At 38.0% G+C, this 9474-nt stretch overlaps 1 pseudogene across 1 annotated transcript; it reads right to left on the reverse strand.

Annotated features, from left to right (window-relative positions):
• Positions 1-367: 367 nt before the first annotated feature.
• LOC149248312 (putative sucrose-phosphate synthase 3) lies at positions 368-8811 on the reverse strand (annotated as a pseudogene). Its single transcript, XR_016264658.1, has 10 exons — positions 6652-8811; positions 6311-6414; positions 6066-6197; positions 5783-5957; positions 5573-5628; positions 4757-4819; positions 4460-4669; positions 1916-1920; positions 727-1464; positions 368-421 (listed from the first exon to the last, which is right to left on the reverse strand). The product of XR_016264658.1 is annotated as a putative sucrose-phosphate synthase 3 (transcript).
• Between the last annotated feature and the right edge of the window lie 663 nt (positions 8812-9474).

A 9474-nucleotide genomic window follows, 5' to 3' on the forward strand; every position in this document is an offset into this window, starting at 1 on the left:
ATGAAGTGGTGTGCTAGAGAAAGAGAAGTTTGTTTTCTAATGAAAGATAGATTTCCCTAACCCTTTTTGTATCGAACTAAATCTTTGGAACACCTAACTTCCAAAAAAATGGCGAAGTCCAAAATGAACAAAACATTCCACAAAATGGACACTAATATGTGAACATCCATGTTGTCAATGATTGTTTGAATGTTGATGGAAGATAAAAACTACATAAAGGAAGACATGGATTCCATTCGATTTTTATAATGCCTCCATGACCTCAATAAAATCAACAAAAATACAAAACATGTAAAATAATGAGATGCACATCTTCCCAATTTAAAAATGTGAAAAAAACTTCAGATCTATCTCAGATTTTTTAACATTATATGCTGTAGTTTTTGCATATACATTTCATAAACTCGTCTGCTTGGGGAACCTGTCAAAACAGTATCCAAGTAAAATGTTAAAAAGCTAACAAGACTAGCTAACATTCAATGATAGTCTTGAACCCTATTTTTATCCTACTAAGAGTTGTCATGGCTCCCTAATAACTAGCATAAATAAAGTTGGTTCTTGTACTCTATTCTAATTATTTGCAACGGGATCTTAATGTCATGCAATTGGAACCAGTAAAGAGGTGACTAAATCAAAACCAATTTTTTTCTGGATTTTCAGGACGTTGAATCCTACTCATAGAACATATACCAGTCACTGAAAATGATATCTATAATTGACACTTACAGTGTATATGTTTTTGACTTGATATGCCAAGCAGTGGAAGTTAGACGCTTCAGCATCTTCCACTAGGAACCGATAATTCTCTGGACCTCTCAATTTTTTCATGCTTTTTCTGATACCTTCTTCACCCCAGCGATAATCAATATGAGAATCATAGTCTGGATCTGGATATATGGGTGAATTTGGATTGTTACCAGCGGTATATAAAAGTTGGCTCCCACTGCTGCAAATTAGAGCATCAAACGCAGACACTTTGATTCCAATAGACTGAAGCATAGGAATTGTTTCTAGAACTGTTAATGCAGTAGATAATCTAGGAGATGAAAATTTGCCAGCAGAATGAACTGCATTCATAATCTCTTGGATGATAATAGCTTGTCTACTAAGAAGGGCATCCACTGCAATCACAAATAGATGCTTTCTTCTCCTAAGTAGTTTCCCTGAATAACCTAAGCTATTACTGTGATCTATACTTTGTTTTCCCGTCAATTCACGTCATTTGTCTCCTGCAATTTAGATTGATTTTCCTTAGTCTTCTCTATGGTCACCCTAATGTGTTCAGAAATACCTCCCATGTTCTCTTCATTTTGAAGAAGTTTATCAAGATCAAAGGGGCTATTAAGGGAACTAGAGCGAGAAGGCTTATCTACAACTAATGAGAGACAAAGGAATGTATTGAGGGCATCCTTGAATGAACCACTGTTTGATCTTAAATCCATATTTTCATTTTGTTCATTTTCACTCTACCATTGTGATGAAAAGAGGATTTGGGGGATAAACCAAAATCCCTTTCCTTAACAAATCAATCTTGAGGCCTGTGGGTTATGGCCCACAAAGCCTTATCAGAAGCGTTTATTAATTTGTTTAGGCCATAAGCCTTTAAACCCGCGGACCATACACTTATCGGAAGCTTAAATATAGGCGTTCAAGCCTTAAAACCCCGCAAACCATTTAACTCTCGGCATATGGGAAACATATGGAAAAACCACACCAGAACACATGCTAGACTTCAAAAGTTATAAAGCCGTGTCTATAAATTGTCGGCTCCGCACCTCCAACCGTTCAGCGATATCGCATTATCGTGTTGTCTCCTGAACTCCCCGATTTGCAATCAATGACTAGATCGCGACCGTCGATCTTGAAGCTAATCCAACAATTGCCGCTTAATCGGCTATCTCAATCTCAATGATACAACTGCTAGTTTCGATAACTCATAAAGAGTTCTGCCGATGCGATAAAGGTTCTGTTGCTGACGCGATAAAGGATCTCGACCGTTGATCATTCAAATTCAACGTTTCCTATGTATTCTTGCCCGGTTCCTCCTTAATCTAATCTTCCGCCATTTGAAGGAATTCTGTGTTAAACACAGTTCCACCACAGTTCTCTGCCATATACCTTTTCACACACGACATGCATATATCTAACAGAAAATTGACATCATAGGGTTGCCATTGATCCTATAGGAATCGATGGTTGACCAACACACTCACAGTTGGGATTTGAACCCGCGGCACATATATATATATATAATAGAATTGAAAAGAGACATAATATGCAAACACAGAGAAAATCCACAGGACACATATCTATTAAACATAACACAATTACAGCTAAGGCATTTCAACCTTAGAACAGTTTCTCCCTTCGCTACATTGGGAATACTCTCGGCATTCACAATTCTATCAGTCCCTCTATCTACTACTCTGTCTCTCCCTTCACACTTGAACACGCAGGTTCATATATATAAGGAACATTGGATTATTGGATTGGATCACTGAAAGGATCCGATCATATCCTCTAACAAAAGCGCTTAAAGCACGCTACATGCATACATATAACACATGGCAGATTACAATTTATAAAGTCTTCGAGACTTATCCATTCCATCCTTTAAATCTGTTTTAAAGATTATTTTTCCCTGTTTTTGCTCCCCTGGTCCATGTCTTCCTCCTTTTTTGCTTTTGGATCCCTCCCTTTGACTAAAGGTGTTGGATGCTCCTGCATTAGACTCCAGAGGCACAAAAATTTATGAACTCCTGGTCATATGCTTCTCCTTGTCCTTAGCAATTCTACCCACTGATACTTCTTCAATGGAACTGCCTTCATGGTCTTCCGTGAGCTGCAACCAAACTTCTACAGTAACAGTCTTCCTTTGCTACACGATACCTCACCAAGCTTTCTCCTGAGTTTAGTCTTTTGGCATCCTTCAGGTTCACTCCTCTCGAACCATATGAGCACACCTTGCTCTAGGTTTGTTGCAAATCTTCTCACCTTCCATTGTCGTTCTTTGCACGACAGTAAGACCATAAACTCTCCAGCTTTAAACAACTATACCTCCTGCTCCTTCTTCTTTCTCTATGGAATCCTTCTTCTTCTCTTGCACGCAGAATATTTTTTTGCTTTAATACCAAATGATGGAAATAAGAATTTCTTCAGCTCTGATACCAAATGATGAAAAGAGGATTTGGGGGTTAAACGAAAATCCATTTTCCTTAACAAATCAATCTTGAGGCCTGTGGGTTATGGCCCACAAAGCCTTATTGGAAGCGTTTATTCATTTTTTTAGGCCATAAGCTTTGAAACCCACAGACCATACACTTATCAGAATCTTAAATATAGGCATTCAAGCCTTAAAAGCCCGCAAACCATTTAACTCTCGGCATATGGGAAACATATGGAAAAACCGCACTGGAACACATGCCGGACTTCAAAAGTTATAAAGTCGTGTTTATAAATCATTGACTTTGCACCTCCAACCGTTCAAACCTCTAATTGGCCAACCTCTGATCGCCAATCGAACTTATCGGCGATATCGCATTATTGCACTAGCTCCTGAACTCCCCGATTTGTGATCAACGACTAGATCGTGACCGTTGATCTTGAAGTTGATCCGACGGTTGCCGCTTAATCGGCTATCGCAATCACAATGTTACAACTGTCAGTTCTGATAACTCATAAAGAGTTCTGCCGATGCGATAAAGGTTCTGCCGCTGACGCGATAAAGGATCTCGACCGTTAATCATTCAGATTCAACGGTTCCTCTGTATTCTTGCCCGGTTCCTCCTTAATCTTCCGCCATTTGAAGGAATTCTGTGTTAAACACAGTTCCACCACAGTTCTCTACCATATACCTTTTCACACATGACATGCATATATCTAACAGAAAATTGACATCATAGGGTTGCCATCTATCCTACAGGAATCAATGGTTGACCAACACACTCACAGTTGGAATTTGAACCGGCGGCATATATATATATATATATATATATATAAAACAGAATTGAAAAGAGACATAATACGCAGACACAGAGAAAATCCACAGAACACATATCTATTAAACATAACACGGTTACAGCTAAGGCATTTCAGCCTTAGAATAGTTTCTCCCTTCACTACATTGGGAATACTCTCGGCATTCACATTTCTATCAGTCCCTCTATTTACTACTCTGTCTCTCCCTTCACACTTGAACACATAGGTTCATATATATAAGGAACATTGGATTATTGGATTGGATCACTAAAAGGATCCAATTGTATCCTCTAACAAAAGCCCTTAAAGCACGCTACATGCATACATATAACACGTGGTAGATTACAATTTATAAAGTCTTCGAGACTTATCCATTCCATCCTTTAAATCTTTTTTAAAGATAATTTTTCCCTGTTTTTGCTCCCCTGGTCCACGTCTTCCTCCTTTTTCGCTTTTGGATTCCCCCTTTGACGAAGGGTGCTGGATGCTCCTGCATCACATTGTGGGTGTCTCATTGGGAGACCCTTGACAAATATATTTTGCAATGTTGTGGCCAAGAATAGAGATGAATGTTTTGCAAACCATTTTGCCTGCATCTAACCCCGAGGTTCTTATCATCTACTAGTCTGTACAAAGCAGCTGCAATTTCCTTGTCGTTATGGGGATCTACCAACGAACCACTATTCAACATCTGCACAACAATAAACTAATTTGAGTGATCAATCACATGTAAGATCCAATCAAAATGTTAGATTAAATAGCGGATTTTTCAACATACCCGTTGAATATCTACAGGTCCTCCATTCTTTGTTGCAACCATAGGTAATCCATGTGCAGCTACCTGCATTAAAAAAAGTTGGAAGTATCACATGTTTTACTCTTTTTACACAACCAAAAATCCTTTAGATCAAATTGCTAGTATGAAATTAAGGCTTCTTCTGAAGTTATTATTTGTGAAATTTGGAGAACATAACCTTGAAAACACTACCAAAACTGAGATATTTTATTGCTTCCTTGTGACCGAAGAATGCCTTGAAAAATGGAACGCAATTCACTATTTTGCAACTGAATGCTTCTCTATGAAATGCTCCATAACTAAATGGAGATAAAAAAAGATATTGTTCTTTTCCATAAAATTTTGAAATTTGCATCACTACTCAGAAGCAAATATACCAGGCATCGAAGAAAATATGCATAAATATCATTTTTTTTCCTTTTATTATATTTCAACTTACAAACAACAACATTTAATTCTTAACATAAAATAATTGTAATTAAGTTAAAAGAAGTTCATATTTCTTGTGGATTCCCCACAACTTTGATCTTAAAAAGTTCCAACCCTGTAAGACCAAAATTTTTGGAAATGAAGTATAAATAAAGACATAATTGAATGCTTTTGTTTAGTTCTCAAGTATTTAAAACTTGATACATATGTATCTTCTGGATTTAAAAGAATATCATTTATTTTTCATTTAAGCGCGTGATATATAAAAGGTTTCTTCTATGACTGGTATATTTGCTTCGAAATAGCGTTACAGCCTTGAAAATGTTTCATCTTGAAGATCATAATAAAAACAAAGGCTGATCAAGCTACCTCAATGAGAGTCAAACCAAAGGGTTCCATCAGGGCCGGATTGATAAAAACACCTTGCACACATGAACATCATCATTTCAAAATTACACCGACAAGTTTTTTTCTTCTTTTTGTTTCACCTACACCAACTGCAATTCACATTTTATGTCAATTAGAATTGCGATAATGGATAGTTTCTTTTATATTTTGACAGGAGGTTTTTTTAAACCTTATTCTTTGCTGCAATCCTATATATATCAGCAATTTCTAATTGTTTGTGATGTTTAGGATATGCCACTTCTCCACATAGATCATATTTGTCAATAAACTTCAGGACAGTGGTCAACACATTGGCACTTGCTATAGGCATTTGATCAATATCATCTCGATTGCCCGTGATCAACATCTACAATTTTGAAATGGATAGCTAAAATATCAGTTATCAACTTATCAAACAAGGGCGAAACATACCTTTAAAGAAAAAACAAATTTTAGGCACCAAGAAAAGACATGCCAAGTTTTCCAGCTTCCTCAATTTGATACATTCACCAAAAGCCTTGACTAAAGTGGTCATGTTCTTCTTGTGATCATGTCAAGAAAGAGCCAAAATAATGGGCTTCGAATGATTGTTCAAAAACCGTGGGATCTAAAAATACAAATTGTTATTATGCCCCTTGTATGTGGCATGAGGACTATAATTTTTCAAGTATGTGAAATCTTAAATGGTGGAAAGGAATTAAACCTTGCCCTGCTGCTTACTTCACCCCATAAAGGAAACCCAGGAAATTGAATAGAATCATTATCTAAATAATTTTATGAATTCTCGTCATGCACTACAACATTGATAAAGTCCATTCCACGAAGTATAACCAACAAGAAGGAATATTTATGTCAATAAAACTCCACCACCTAAATGTCATGTACTCCTCTGACCTAAGAAGTCATGGAATAATTATCAATGCAGAATAGGATTTCCACATCAGAGAATGAAATACAGTTCCAAGTTCCTACAAAGTTAAATAAGCAAATGGGTAAAGCCCGAGGTAACAAATTGACAAAAAAAATCAATTTAATTTCAACAAGAGTGTGATTCTTTGCATTTACCGTCATTCGAGGCATGTAACGACCATAATAATGGACAACACACTTTGCTCGATGTCTGACCTTTCTATTCAGTTCCAAATCAAAACCAAACCATCATACAGGACCCATTGTTCTTCAATTTCTTGCCTTGTACTTGTGACCACAAGCTCAGCGGAATGAAGGCACAATTCTTCAATTTCAATCCTACGCATGATCTTGTATGTTGCATTGATATCTTCCTTGGAATGCAATCCTTGTTTAAATAATTGTTCTAGTTTATTGCGGCCTAGAGAATGACCTGTCAAAACCATTGGAACGTTCAGAGCACCAGAAAGAAAGCAAGCAGCATCCCTTGCATCTACATAGTGGCCATGAATTTCATGAGGCCAGATAGGTGTGCCTTCTCCAATCATATCTCCCAATGCTTCGGGGATATTAAGAATATGACGCATTGCTCTATACTATATAATAACAACAACATACACATATGAAATTTAACTAGCTATCTAATACTTTCGAGTGATAGGACTATATAGGCCTCACAACTAAAAGTCGTGAGATTGCGGAGTGTTAGTCCATGATTACCCATATCTTGAACACCACAAAAGACATGTATTCGTAGATTACAATCAATTGAATTTAAAATCAAATCGCCTTAACCATCTATGTTTGAATTACCTGAACATATGCCTTCTCATGTGTTTCAATTACCTGAACATATGTGTTTCAATTAGTTGAACATATGACATATGTTTGAAACAAATGTCTTTGAAACAATGTCCTCCATAGCTCATAGCTCTCCATAGATCATAGCTCTATCCAAGGGTTCATAACACACTGGACAATCACCCTCCAAGTCCCTCTGGACCTTTTTAACTCTCTTTTCTTTCCCAGAATTCGAGCCCGCAATCTCCCTGAACCGTAAGCAAACCTTGTGGCTGGCCAAAACGTTCTCTTCTTTCAAGGACGAAATATGCAGGAGCTCTTCCAACTCTGAGGTCAGTAGGGCCTTCTGCCACACCCGTGGGTCGTCCACGAGCAGTTTCAAGACGTGAGTCGCACGGATTACACATTCCATGTGGCGCTCAGGATGAAGAACTCACAGGCTACGAAGTGGTTGGGGTTGTCGCCCACCACAGGCTTCTTGTCTATAAGGTACAGGCCGTGTTGAAACACGCGCTCGATTCACTCAGAGACGGTTGTGCTGGGATGGGCCACGTAACATGCCAAGCGCTTCTCGATCTTCGGCTTCTTTGGCGGTTGCAGCGATTGATCCTCGGACGCGGCTTGTTTTTTGCCTTTTGATGTTTTCGCAGTGCTGGACTGTTTTTTTTGCAGTGCTGGATTGTTCTTCTTTGCTTTTCTGCTTGCTTTAGGCTCTCTTATGTGTCTCCAGAACTCTGTGATTCATGGCTGAGTGTTTTCTGTTGTCGTTTTCTATGCGTGTGCCTTAGTTGTAGTCACTCTCCCTGAAAGATGGTCGAATGAAGCAACTTAAACTGGTGTTATTCCTAGAATGATTGAGTTCTGATTCTGGAATCTATTCCTAGAATGATTGAGTTTTTATTCTTCAATCGTATCGGCAAGGCTTCCTCCTAAGCGGCAACACTAGGTGTGGTACCCAACATCCATCCATCTTCAAGCAAGTGTTATTGAAGATTGTGAAAGTTGTAAGGAAGGAAGTCCAACCATGGTTTATGGACGAATTACAAAGCCATTTCGAGATCAAAAGCCTATAGAGTCATCAATCCCTGTTAGCGAGTCAGTTTGTTGCTCAAGCCAGGTTCGACAAATGCCTCTAACCTTTTACCAAGTCCACCAGCTATGAAAATTCTAGCTCCCAACCGAACCGGAGAGCTTTGCTTGGATGGAATAGATATAAGAAACCCTCATGTCCAACTCCTAACCGACACTAACATATTTTCTTGGATGGAATAGATATCAGAAACCCTCAATACATGTGGAGTCTCACTACAATATCAGTGGAAGCCATTCCATTACAGTTTTCCATCCATCCATATCTGAGTTGCTGGGATCAGGGGCTGGAGACAGGAATTATCAGGCTTTTCAGTTTTAGATTTAGATGAGTGTAAGTTCTAGGTGATGCAAAACCTGTGAACCTGCCGCAGTAATGGACGCATGTCCAGCCCACTGTTACCTGCCTGCCCACGCCACACCACGACACAAACGTGCACTCACAGAGGCGAAAATACGATTATATATGTGTTGTGCAACTGCCCTGTGCTGTAGACACGTACAGCGACGTGTCGTGCTAGGAGAGATGTTGGTATATGATGTTGGTATATATAAACATGTTCTAGCATTCAATGCCTTCGACTAATGCCAACATTAGTTTAGGTAGTATTAGTTTAGGTAGTATTTACAAGTTTGAAAATATGAAACAAACAAATAATTATAACTTATTATTTTTCTTTCCGGGAAGAGGTGAAATAAGATGATAAATGGCCCTAAAAATTTTGTTTATACTCAATGGACTGCATCTCCCTCTTTGTTGTACTCAATAGACTGCAATTAACAAACAACTCAATTAATACTAAACTCGCCATTTTCCATTACTATAGTCCCATGTTTCGATTACTGTAGTCCCATGGTGAGACGGCGGGGACTAATAAGAAGGTTTAACGTAGAAAAATTTTCAAAATGTATTTCTAATGAAATTCCCAAGTATTTGGATTTTTCAAAAACCTTCGATGAAACAAAAACCCAAGTATTTGGATTTTTCAAAAACCTTCGATGAAACAAAAACCCAAGTATTTGGATTTTTCAAAAACCTTCGATGAAACAAAAACTTGATGAGAAACTTTAAATTCGGAAAATTT

The sequence above is a fragment of the Pinus tabuliformis genome, chromosome 7 (assembly GCF_031772625.1).
Source record: "Pinus tabuliformis cultivar Carrire ecotype Pingquan chromosome 7, CPIR1, whole genome shotgun sequence".
NCBI lineage: Eukaryota > Viridiplantae > Streptophyta > Pinopsida > Pinales > Pinaceae > Pinus > Pinus tabuliformis.